Here is a 13031-nt window from a genome sequence, read left to right on the forward strand (position 1 = left end):
AAGGTCGCGGGCACCCCAAGGGAGGGCGAGACTTGGGGCTAAGCAGAACTCCCCGTATCTCATGGGACGTGCGCATCCCTCCCGGCTCCCCGTCCCATGGCAGCAGGGAGGGCAGCTGCCCCCCACCCCAACTCGCACCCCGGCCCTGCCCGCTGCTGGCAGCGTGCTCCATGCTGGTGCGGTTTGCAGTTATTGGAGGAGTCCCTGGATCTCTGCCTTGGTCCGGTGTCTCCTGAAGGATCTCATTCCAGACAACAATTATATAATCCATCCATGACAGGACGATCAGTCACACTCTAAATTAGGCATCTCAAATAAGGATTTATTAGAATTAATCAAATAATTAATGTATGGCTATTAAACAGAGTTTATTAAAATACATCTAAGAATATTAACTGTTTAATAGGACAGATACTGGTTACAGAGTGGGCAAAGGGCTTTCCAGCCATCCTCTCCCTCCTGAATGCCGACAGGCAGAACCATGGGGGTGGGTCCGGGCAAAGCCTGTGGGGATGCCAGGACCCCGACCCGGGCTGATGATGCTGGGGGTAGTGACGCCGGGGTGCTCCCCGCACCCCCCAGTGCCCCCGATCCCACAGGGACGGGCAGGGGAACCTGAACCTGGAAAAATGGTGCTGGCAACCTGCACGCTCCTGAGTGACGCGACCGGCACTAGGTGGATGCACAGGGGCTTCAGAGAGCTTGTTTTAACACAGGGATATTGTTACTATTATTATTACTACTATTATTAATTATTATATATCATTAATATAAATAATATTATTAAAATTATTTATTAATTTATTTTATTATAGTATATTTATTAATTCATATATTATAAAATAAATTTTTGTTATTAATGATAATAATAATAATAGGAAGAAGAAGAAGAAGCAGAACTAAAGAGGGCCCAGCTGAAGGGCCCCGGCTGGGCTGGGGGTCCCGCTCCCGGGGGCAGGGTCAGCTCTGCGGGGGGAGATGGCAGGAGGCTCAGGGGGCTGTCTGAGTCTAGACAGAGAGCAACCACCGCTGCCCGCCGGATCGCTTTGAGGCGTAGCGGCAGCGTCGTTATCCCTAGGAGGTAACGAGCAGCCTTTGCATTGCAGCAGCAGTAAGAGGCCGTAGCAGTGGGAGCCAGCACACCACGTCTGGGCTCCGCGGCAGGGCCGTGCCCGTGGGACCCTGCAATCTCTGCAGCCGGTACCGGCCCCCCGGCCCCCGCCGAGCCCCCGGTGCTGCCCAGCCCCGAGCTCCGGCTGCATTTCTCCAGTTGGCAGCTACCAGTTGAAACGGCATTTCTCCCTTCCCCTGGAGCATCTCCCGCTACCCCGAGTACCATCGCCACCTACTCGGGAGCACCCATTTACACTTTGCACTTGTGCAGCACCATACGTTCGCAGAGCAGACCTGAACTAATTAATCAGATGTTAATGACTCCTCAGCGGTGCAGCAGACCAGACAGCTATCAGTCCTCGCCTCCCCCTTGTATCTCCCCCGCCTCCACAATTACATTCTAGCAGATTTTCCTCCCACTCTGCGCCGTTTCCCTGTGGCCCCTGTGCCGGGGAAGGACGGCTCCGCCAGCATCCATCAACCCCGCGCTCTCGTGACCGATGAGCAGCGAGCAGGGTTTGGCCGCGTTCACTGCCGGTGCCTCCCGCCTGGGAAGGCCAAGCGGCGCGCGCCGGGAGCCTCACGGACATTTGTTTTACTCAGGAAAAGCTGAATCTGTCGCAGACAAACGCCGCATCGCAGGGACACCCCACGCCGCCCACCATCGCCTCGGTCTCCCGGCGGGAGGGAGGTGGCCTTTCTTGCGCATCCTCGGGGTCGGCAGCCCCGTGGGGAGGGAGGGATGGGTCTCACCAGCCCCACGGCCGCCCCACGGCAGCCTGGTATCCAAAGGGACCGGGCACGGTGCCCGGGGCAGTGGGCTGCGGCACTCCTCTCCCAACAGAGCCAACCTGCTAGGAATTCCTGCAGAAACACCCAGTTCTCCAAAGCAGGAGCCAGCTCCCGCGGCCCTGAACCGGCAGACAGAGAGGTCCGGGGGACGGAGCGGGGGGCTGCTGCCCAGCGATCGAGTCGGCGTCTACCATGGTCCCCGCTGGCGGTGCCAGATTTGCCTCCCAAGACCTGGCACTGGCACAGAATTAGGCAAATCTCCTCTGTTCAGGTGAGGCATGTGATGAATTCAACCCGTGGGGCTTTGCACTTCCATTTCCTAATGAAAAAGATGGGGAGGGGAGGAAGGGGGAAAAGGGCAATGCAAAAATATGGATCTTTATGATATGCAAAAATATTCCGAGACAATGCAAATCAAGCAATTTCGCCTCGCAGGCATTCCTCTGTGCGCCATTATTGAAAGTTCCCGGACTGGAATTGCGGTTTCTAATCACAGGCGGGATCCGAGGCAGGAGCCGGGGCCGGGCAGAGCCGGGGAGCGCAGGGCAGGATCGGGCCCCGCCGTGCCCGCGCCCTGGGCGTTCTGCACACAGCGACGTGACCGCGCAGGGCACGGCGGGGTGGGCAGGGTGCCGCCGAGAAACCTTTTGCCATTTACTGGGCTTCCACTGCCCAGTGCCCTCGGTGCGGGGCGAGCACTGGAACCGCTGCTGTGCGGGAGGGCCGGGTCCCGGGACGGGGCAGAGAGGTCCCGTTAGCCCCCTCCCATCGTGTCTACACCCCAGCGAGCTCCCCCACGCCGAAACTGGGAAGCAGGGGGCTGGCTGGGGAGGCCGAGGGCAGCGTGGCTGAGCGGAGGAGCAGGGCCACGCGAGGGCTAATTAGCTGGCAGCTGCGAGGTCTTCCGAAGGAGCATATGAAATACGTAATTATAATTACAGTAATAGCAATCCGCGAGTGGCGCAGAAGTGATGAATTCACTTCAGCAGTGGTGATACAACTTGACAGGGCTTATCACAGGGAACGTTAGACCCAATTAGCAATTAACTGTGCTGCAACCACCGCGCTAAACACCCCGCACCCACCCCTCGCGCGGTGATGGGAAAGACGGTCCCCTCCCCAGACTCCCGAGGGAGGGTCTCAACGTGGGGGTGCAGCCCCCCGTCCGCCCGCTGCACCCCGGGACGGTGCCCGGCTGCTCGGACCCCACTTGTCCCGTGGTGGCCCTGGCCTTGCAGGCAGCTGCCCAGCTCTGCCCACCGCCCGCCCCAGCCCCCGGGCGCGGGCAGCGAGCTCTGGGGCTGGCTGGAGGAGCCCCTCAAACACCAGCCTCTGCAGGGCCACTGCAGGTATCTCCCATCAAGGCAAAGAGGCCGTGAAAAGAACGTGAACTTTGAAAAAAATAAACCTGAGCTCTGAGGAGAAAGGAGCCGGAGACATCTCAGCTCAGATCTCGTGGAAGCGCTCGGCGCGTCGGGAGCACTGCATGGCCGCTTTGACCTGAGTAACAGCAGCAGGATGAAACCGAAGAGCCGAAAGCACAGAGTCCTGCATCTGGGGACCGGTAATGACAAAACCCTGCCTTCAGCAGCGGGCTCGTCGGCTGGAGGTGCTGGGAGGAGCGGGCAGCCTGGCCGAGCACGGGGCGATGCTGCCGCTCTGACCCTGCTGTCCAGAGAAGGGGCAGCTCTGGCTCCCGACCTGCCCTCCCCACCATCATCCACCCCACCACTGTCCACTCCATCACCATCCACCCCACCATCACCCACCCCACCATCGCCCACCCCACCATCACCCACACCACCGCTGTCTACTCCATCACCATCCACCCCACCACCATCCACTCCCTCCCCATCCACCCCACCACCGCCCACCCCACCACCGCCCACCCCCTCTGATCTCGCTGCTGCTTTGCTTTTCCCCGGTGTCTTTGCAGGGGTTGTGGTGAAGCCAAGCAGTCTCCCCTGTGGCAGATTCCCACCTCTGTAGAATGGGGGAGGACCCCTCTTACTGGTCTTTCTCCCTGGCAGTGTTCGGGCCGAAGCCCACCCCTCACCGCCCCCGCGCTCTGCTTCGTCCCCCACCTCAGCTCGGTGCTGGCCCCTGCACCGGGGCTGGGCTCTCACCCCCACCCCAGCAAGCCCTCCCAGCTCTGTTTCTGTACGCTCCCTTTGCGCACTTGATGCCTCAGAGAATCTTGTGGTTCTTCTGTTTTGAGATGGCTTGTTTGCGGGTATTAAAATAATTTCTTTAAGAAGCTGGTTTCTTTTATGCATTTCTGTCAGTTTGGTTTCCAAGGATACTATGCCCATTAACTCTCTGAGTTTACTTTTTCTTGAAAGTCCACTCCTCTCCCTCTGCTTTTCTTCCTTTTTTCTTTCAAGGAATTCTGAATCTTATTCTTCATGGCCGTTCCACACAGCTCGCTGGCTCCGCATTCCCAGCCCATTCCGCTGCTGGTTACCAGCAGAGAGTCCCCCCCGCGTCCGAGTGCCCCTGTCCCTGCCCTCGGCCCTGGCCCTGGCCCAGCCGCGGGAGGGACGGCGCGACCGGAGCAGCTCCTGCCCGACGACACCAAGGGGCTATCGGGGAGTCGTTTCCCCCTTACCTAAGTGACTAACGATGTTAGACTAATTAATAAGAAATGCAGTGTAAACAATTGTGTCAAAGGGAATTTAATTATTGGCAATATAATATGATTGTGATTAATACAATTAGATCCTTTAATTGCATTAGTAAAACCAAAAACTAGCTCCAGGTCACTAATTTGATTGAAATTTCCAGCTAAATGAGCTCCAGCCCTCCCTGCTTCCCACATGGATGGGCTGCAGGCAGCGCCAGCGAGGTGGCACCCACCGAGCCTCTCCCGGGCCCCCGGCGGGCACCAGCACCCTGCCTGCAGCCGGGAGCGCAGGGACCCGCGCCGGGAGAGCGCATCCAACGACGACGCAGAACCCATCCCCTGGACCACAGCCGGTCGGTCCCGCACGGCCCCGCGGCGCGGCGCTGGCTCGGGCGAGCGGTGCTGCCCTTGGGCGCGTGGCAATGCCCTCTGTCACCCTCGTACCGCGCGAGGAAGAGGAGCGTCTCCCTCGCATTTTCAGATTTTGCATGCACGAGTCAGAGAATGTTAAAAAAGCCCCCGGTGCTGGTTGCTTCTGCGGCAGCTGAGGTAGCCCACACCATCCCAGGCATGTGCACAGCTTACCAAGGACAGCAGCTCAGCTGGCTGGGCAGCGGTTCTAATTACTGATGATGAAAATCTAATTATTGGCTTTAATGGGAGCAGAATCCGGCCTGAAGAATCCAGGAACAATTATTCCGGGTTCCCATTGCATTAAGCAGGAGCGATAGAATAGCTCCATTCCCCTGTCATGCAGAGATCGGAGCTGAATAAAAGCTAAATTAAAACTTTGTCCGTTAGGTTTTGTTCTCTTCTAAATGCAGGAAAAGAGGCAAGGGCACTGAGCAGAGCTGGACTTGGCCTAGGGTGCTGGGAGGGCAGACCCCAATAACAGGGGTTCCTCCTCCCTGGGCTGTTCTGAACTTCGGTGGTACTCGGAACGATAAAAAAGCGGGGCTCAAGAAAATGCCATTTGGCTCTCACGCAAGTTGGCCTCGAAAGAAAGTCCGCCAGCAGGAGTGACAGCGGGCTGGGACGAGGACGGACTGACAGACAGTCTGCCCATATCGGCCCACGAATTGTGAGAGTGTTCTTTGAACGAAAATAAATATGGAAATAAATAAATATGGAAATAAATACGGAAATCAATTTGAATGGAAATAAATGTGGAAAATAGCCAGGTGAATTAAAACCACGCGTACGTACGTGCAGGAATAGGAGTCCCTGTGCAGCTCAGCAGCAGCTTTGCCCGGGTTTGCAGGCACCGGGGTGTTCCTGGTGCTCTCCCGGAGCTGCGGGAAGGCTTCACCCCCAACCCATGCTGTGTCACCTCGCTGCCCGCGGGGCCGGGTGCCAGGGCAGGAGCCCGACAGGAGCATCACAGTATCCCATGGGGTGCTCGGGGCACCAGGTCGGGCCTCCGGGTCCCGCTGCCAGCTGGGGAACAGGGGCTGCCTGCCTGCGGCTTCCCGAGCTTCGAGATTTATCACTTCTGTAAGAGTGCGAGAATTGAGACAGTTTTTTAAGATGAGTCCCTGCTAGACTGTGACGGCTCTTTGTGAGCTGTAACGCTCTATCGTATAGAAGCTGTATTTAGGGTCTATTTTAAAATTCATATTTTCTACCACATAGAACATAACGGCTCCTTGGGAGCCAATTTAGTGATTATCAGATAGATGTGTTTTTAGAGTTATTTTTTTCAAGACACACTTTTGTTTAGAGGCCAGGTTGAGAAGGTGCATGGTGCACCAGCTACCCCGGACCACACGCCCTGGGCTGGCCGCTTGCACCCACGGGCTGGGCGGCTTTTGCTGGATCAGCCGGCCGGGACCCGGAGGAGGTGCCGGGGGGGACATGGCCTCCCCCTGCCACGGCGATTCAGTGCCCGGTGACTCGGGGGTGCTCGGAACATGGAGAAAGGGCTCAAAGATTTACTTCTCCTGATGTACTTTGGGCAGTTCTTGCTAACTTGGTGAGGACTCTGTAGTATCGACATACTTTCCCAACGCTTCACTCCGCGACGGTCCGACGGTTTGGAGTGGTTACCTCCCTAGGTGCTTTAATTCCAACAAACGCCTTCGAACAAGTCTTCTCAAAAGCCTGAAGGAGGGTCTCATCCCGGCCTCCAGCCCGGACCGGGAGTGGGTCTGGGTCTCACAGGCTCCGGGTGACCCTCCTTCGAAACAGGGCGTCACGGGGTCCTGCGCGGGAAGCACCTCATCCACCCTGCGTCCCACCCAGAGCACTGCCCTCGGCATGGGGAGCCAGCCCGCGCCACCCCAGCTGGCTCCGCTCCCGCCACGAGCCCCGGTGCTCCAGCCCCTCTCCGTGCCTCCGATACCTCGTTAAACACCGTCTCTTTGATGTCTGACTTGTGTGATCAAAACTTGCCAGAGTACCTGGAAATAATGATCCTGCTTGGCTGGTCTCATCGCGGCTATCTCTTCCCTTCTGGCACAGGGAGGCATTTGAAGCTGTGCTGCCTTTTTTTCCCCTCACGTTCACATTAGAGTTTATTAAATTCTCATTCCAATTTTAACATATTAGGTTCCTAATCCCCCCACAGCCAATTAGCCGGCTCTCCCTGTGTGCGCAGGGTGGGTGGCCTGGCAGCCCTCGCTGGGGCCGGGAGCTGCCGCAGGGGCGATGCCGGCTGCCGGCGGGGAACGGGGGGCTGTGCCGGCGGCCGAAGTCGAGGAGTCTGAGGCAGTCCTGCCGTGCACGGACTGCAGAAACAGGGAGGCAGGGAGCCCCACGCTGCGGGCTGCGCTGCTCCCCGCGGCAGGCATGGTGCCGGTGCCGGTGCCACCGGGTTGCCCTCCCAGCCGGCAGCGTGCGCGGGAGCCCGGCGAGCGGCGGGGCTGAGGCAGGCAGGCAGCGAGCGAAACGAGGGGACCCACTTCAGAATGAAGGCAGCAAATCACTTTTGGGGACAAAATTTTCCTTTGTCTATAGCAAAAAGCAGATTTACGGGTTAATAAACAGCTACAATTGGCCTCTGAAAAAACATACTCAGGTAGACAGGAATTATTCATTCAAATTAACTATAAATTAAGATCAGCCTAATTTACGTCCATTAAAATGGAAAAGCATATTATCTCCCATTCAAAGGAATTTGTATTTGATGCAAATAGAACAAATTCAGAAACTTTCGAAATGTTCTCTGATTGTTCATTTGCATCGTTAACCAATGTAGAATGGGACTGTGATTTAAAAATGGGAGAACAGAAGGAACAATAATTAGTTATGTAAATAATGTGGCATTCTTGTTTATAATTAGTTCAAGAATAAAATAAAATTCACGCATGTCACAGGACTAATTTTCGTATGCAAATTAACAATCAAAATTATAAACGGTAATAATGCAGTTTGGGAGAATGTGGCATTTTTAATTTATTAGCCCAGGCACAAGCTTGAGCTGATTCCAGTTGACGTCGGGAGATTTCAGACGTACCTCTGGGATGGGAAAAACACGCAAAAAAAGAGAAAAGTGCCAGCGAGGGGGAGCAAGCACTGTGGCCTCCACCTGTGGGAGCTCCTCCCGAGGGGACGGCGACGCGGAGCTCGCCGGGGCTCCGGGACGGCCGCGACCCGCCTGCACACCTCGGGCCAGCAGCCGCCACGCTGGATCTCATCCTGAGAATGCTCATCCTTAACCGAAAACTGGAGGCGTGTAGGAAGGTTTTCAAATTCTCCAAGCGTGCCCTGGGCTGTAACTGCAGACCCAGTCTCTCTTTTTTCCAGGAAAACGCGGGAGGGAAGAGCACCGAGGCTGGAGACCCTCTCCGCCGCGGCCCGCCCTTCCACTGACTGTCGCGGCGACGAGGTGGATCTCCACCCCGTTCGGCAGCGTGGGTCCCACCAGCATCGCCCAGCGTCCCAGCCTGTCCCAACAACACAGGCCAGTGGAATATCCACCTCACACCACCGAAAACGCCGGATTTCCACCCATTCCTGCCACTCCCCACTGCGGACCCTGCCGTGAATGTTGGCCCCTGCAGACCGGCGCCAACAGCTTTCTGAAGCGACGGCAGATTGAAGCATCCCTTCCTTTCTGTCCCGCTGTGCCCGAGGCCAGGGACATGGACGTCACCCCAGGTTTTTCTACCCTGCTCCCACCCAAGGGACCTCACCGTTGGCTGGTCCCCGGCGTCCCCGCCAAGGATGTGGCAGCAGCCTTTGTGCCACGGCCGGTGCCCTCCCCGCACGGCCCCGGGAACAGCTCGAGCCGGGGGAACCTTCAGGACACGCAGAGCACCAGGAATGTAAGGGATTATTTGGTATTAATTATTAATTATGGCTTATCTTGCTTCAGAGCGTGGAACAGGAGTCAGAACCTGCATCAGGGAGGCCAGGACATCTCGGGGAACAGTAATTCTTAGACTTCTCTCTTAAAATATGCTCTCCACCTTGGCTCAACGCCGGAGCTGAAGCCTCTCAGCGGAGCAGTGGAGCCGAGACAAGCATGTTTTATAATAAAAAGCAAGCGCAGTAACTTTAATGAGGGCTCCTCGGCATGGGGGCTGCGGCCGTGCCGGAGGGGAGCAGCCCGGCCGTGAGGGGGGAGCACCCACCTGTATTGCACCCCGCGCCCCGTCGGGGCTGCTGCCTCGCCCTGGACCCCCCGTCTCCCCACAGTCCCTACCGTCTCCCCAGCAAAGCCAGCCCAGATGGTTCCAGACCCCTGGAGAGCGGGGTGTCAGCGGGGGGGGTTACAGCTGGGAGCGCATGGCCAGCGGCGCTGCGGGGGGCTGCTCTGCGGCCGGGGTGCAGGGTCTCAGGTGGGTGGGCTCTTCGGAAGGCGCCGGTGCCCGCCCGGCTGGCTGCCTTCGAGGGGGTGCTCGGCCGCACAGCAGCAGGAGCATCCCACCAGGGGACCCGGGGCTGGACCACCTCCACCGCCCCGGCTGCAAGAGGGGTGCTGAGCCGTTCCTTGGGGACGGCCAAGCAGCCCGAAAAGGGCTGGGGGTCAGCACGCCCCATCTCCATGGCACACAGCCCCCCGGCTGAGCCCCCTGGGAAGAAGCTGGGACTGGATGCTGGTGTGGGCACTGGGGTCGGCGCAGGGTTCAAGCCAGGGGGGATCCTGGCGGGAGAAGGGCTGGGGAGAGGGGGTCCCTGCAGATCTGCTGGGGAGTTCAACGTGTGGAGACGCGAGGGTTTCAGGCGAACGAATGCCACTGCTAAGCTGCAGCTCCTGGTTTCTTGCGTGAGTTCTCAGTGGCAGCACGCCGGGGGTCCGCCTGCCCTCCCAGCTCCACTGCCTGCGGGGACCCCCGGGCTGTGCTCCGCGGGCGGCTGCGAGGGGCTGTGCAGCGCAGCCAGGGGCACCTGGGGACGCGGGCTGGGGCTGCAGGGGCTGCTCAGTGCCGTCCCACCGGCCCCGCTACCCCTGGCTCTGCAGAAAGCCCCTCACACCCCGTCCCCGTGGACAGGCCGGGAGCACCAGCCTGCTCCAAGAGGCAGAAGGTGTTGTCCAGCAGACAACGTGCTTAAAACGCTTGCGGGGGAAAACCAAACGCCCATTTCGGAGCCTTGCAGCTGGGTCCCTGGAACGCAGCCTGTGCGACTGTTTACTCGCGTCACTCAGGCCCTTGGTTGCCAAACCACTGACTGAACCTTTCTGTCAATCCGACACTTTTAGGGTAATTTAACTTAATAATACCTTTGTCTGCACAAGCATTTGTATCTGAAGGGTTATTACCATAGGAGTTATTTTAGGTTGGTTAATGGTATGTAGTAGATGCTAAATTGACAGAGCAGCTACGCAGGCGGCTGCTCAAAGTGTTTACCTTTCAAATCTCTCCCTCACTTTACAAAACTTACTACCCTTACCTAAAAGTGCCGTCATAAATTATTAGCAATTTCCCCCCAGGTTCTCATGCATCATTAATTCTTTGTTTAGAAGAAAAAACTCAAACTGTCCAGGTCTTAATCGTTATCACTTTGAGAAGAGTCTGAAATGGGCACTGGGCGCCTTGGTTCTGTCAGAATTTTTTGGCTTATTGTGGTTGATATTTAACTCATAGTGTCGGGGGAGTTCACTAGAGAAGAGGGAGGGGGAAAGAAGTCTTCTTGAAAGAAAAATTACTAGGGAAAAAAAACCAAGAATTGGTCAAGACAGCGGAGGAGCCCTGTCTCCCTGCTGCTCCTCAGCCGCAGGTTTTAGGAAAACCTGTGACCGTGGGCACGCCGGGCGCAGAAACGCAGCAGCGCAGCACCCATCACCGGGGGAGGCAGCCTGCGGCCGCCAGGGCTGCGGCGACCAGCACCCCTGTACAGCGACCGGTACCCCGGAATTGTGACCAGCACCCCTGTACATTGACCGGCACCCCCAGCCACAGCGGGAGGTGGGAGGGAGCTGCACCCCCCAACCGCACATCCCCTTCCCTGGAGAACCACGGCTGAGCACCACCTCGCCCAGAGCCCGGCGCGAAGCACAAACCTCCCGCCTTTCCCCTGCCCCAGCGCTATTTCTGGGTGAGAGTCACCCAAACGGCAGCGGGACGGGCAGCGAGGGCTGTCCCTGTGCCAGGGCTGGCACCTTCCCGGCGCTGCCGCGGCCCTGTAACCACGGCCGGGTCCCCTCGCTGCCGCCCGGCCGCCCCTCGGGCCAGGTGACCTTGAGGTGGCTTTGCTCTTTGGCTCAGCTGCAGCTGGAAGATTAAATTCTGCTCCTGTCCTGGGAATTTGATGATAAAAAGTCCTTTCTAGACAGAATCCAGATAATGAACAGCTCCCTGGCTTCGCCGGGGAAGAGGGAGTGTGGAGTTATTACTGCATTAAAAAATCTCCAAAGTCAACTAAATTCACCACAGAAGCTGAGAACCAGAATTCTTCTTCATTACAGCAAGGTAGAGCATTGCACGTTATAAATAACGCTATGCTAATTGCCAGATGGGCAGGGCGGATGCGGAGCGCGTTGCCGTGGGTGTGCTGATCCCGGAGCAGACACCGGCTCGCGCGCTTGCCCTGCTCCCCCCGCCCATCACCCTGCTCGCCCGCAGCGGAGGGTGATTTGTTTGGGAGGAAAACATACTTCCAGCGCACGTCAAAAATACGTGCTCCCAGGCCTCGGAGGGTGCGGGGCTGCCCGCTCCTCACCGGTCCTTGCGGTGGGCAGCAGCACTGGGCCGGGGGCTTTTCCCAGCCCTCTCCCACCGCAGCGGTGCGGGAAGGCGAGTTCCCTTCGCTGCGGGCTCGTGGGCAGCCGGTGGTCCAGCCACCGCTGCTGCCAGCTCCAGTGCACAGGCTTTCTCCAAACTGTTTTGCCCATAATCTATTCTTTGTGGGTTTTTTTAATCATATTATGTGCAACCAGCGCTCGGGCGTGGTGAGGGGCAGACGGCCGGCCCCGGCCACGCGGCGAGGGCAGCGATGCTGCATGCCTGCGACGGGCAGGAGCGGGGATTATGCCAGGAAGAGCCGTGCGCTCGTGTTTCCCAGCTTTGCAAAGCCTCTCCCGGGGCTGCACCTCAGCAACCAGCCCAACGCAGGAAAACGAGCGGCCCCGCCGGCGTGCCCGGGCTTCGCTGGCACCGGAGGGACCTCGGGTCCAACAGCCTGAAGAGCATCGCCGACAGCGCGTTAATGCGGTCGAGTGAGGGATGTGGTGGCCTCGATCAAGTATCCCATTAAAGGCACGCTTAGATGTGGCGGCTCAGGACCAGAACCGGGGACGTGGTCCCTTGCCTGTGTCACCGGGATGCCACCGGCCGGGGCCCCGCTGCCCCGCAGCTCAGGGACAGCCGCGGCGGGGGCACAGGTTTCACAGGTACCCTGGGGCTGAGCCTGCGTTTTGGTATAAATACTGCGTTTTAATTACTCAGGACAAAAGAAGGGACAGACCAAGATACAGAATAGCTGCCATAAACAAAGCTGTGGCATGTCTCTGGTATTAGTCAGAGGCGAACAGGGAAGCGGAACGTATATCTGGGAAGGATTCGGGCTATCCGCTAATTAAAAAAGCCTCTGACTGCTGGAGACAGTGTTAATTCACAGAAAGCGTGGTCCCCCTGGACGGTGTTTAGGGCAAGAAAGGATTTACACCTCGTAGAAAGTTATTCTTTTTACAAAGGCTGCACTTAATCGGAATTTTTCAGAAGAGTTTGTAGAATTAAAAAGTAATTGAGTCTCTGATGGAAAGTCTTTGGCTTTCCTCCTCTTGCTTTCACTTAGTGAAGGCCACAGCATCTCTCCAGCAGACACAAGCTCACGCTAGCTTGCATTTCTCCTTCCATGGTGTCAGATGGGCCAAGCCTTCTGCCTCCATAACGTCACCATGGTCACTCCTGAACCCCTGTCACGCCGTTTGGACCGGGTCAAGAGATTTTATGTTCCTCTTGCCCATCCGAGGGGATTGTACAAAGCCACCATCTCAGAGCACTCGGCTGCTCTCCGCAAGGAATTGTTTGCTGGGAGGTGGGAGGGATGCGGGAAGATGCCTGGTGGTCTCATCACCTTCCCTCGCCTTGATATGCAGCAGCCAGGCCTGTTTAGGGAC

Source organism: Opisthocomus hoazin, chromosome 13 (assembly GCF_030867145.1).
Source record: "Opisthocomus hoazin isolate bOpiHoa1 chromosome 13, bOpiHoa1.hap1, whole genome shotgun sequence".
NCBI lineage: Eukaryota > Metazoa > Chordata > Aves > Opisthocomiformes > Opisthocomidae > Opisthocomus > Opisthocomus hoazin.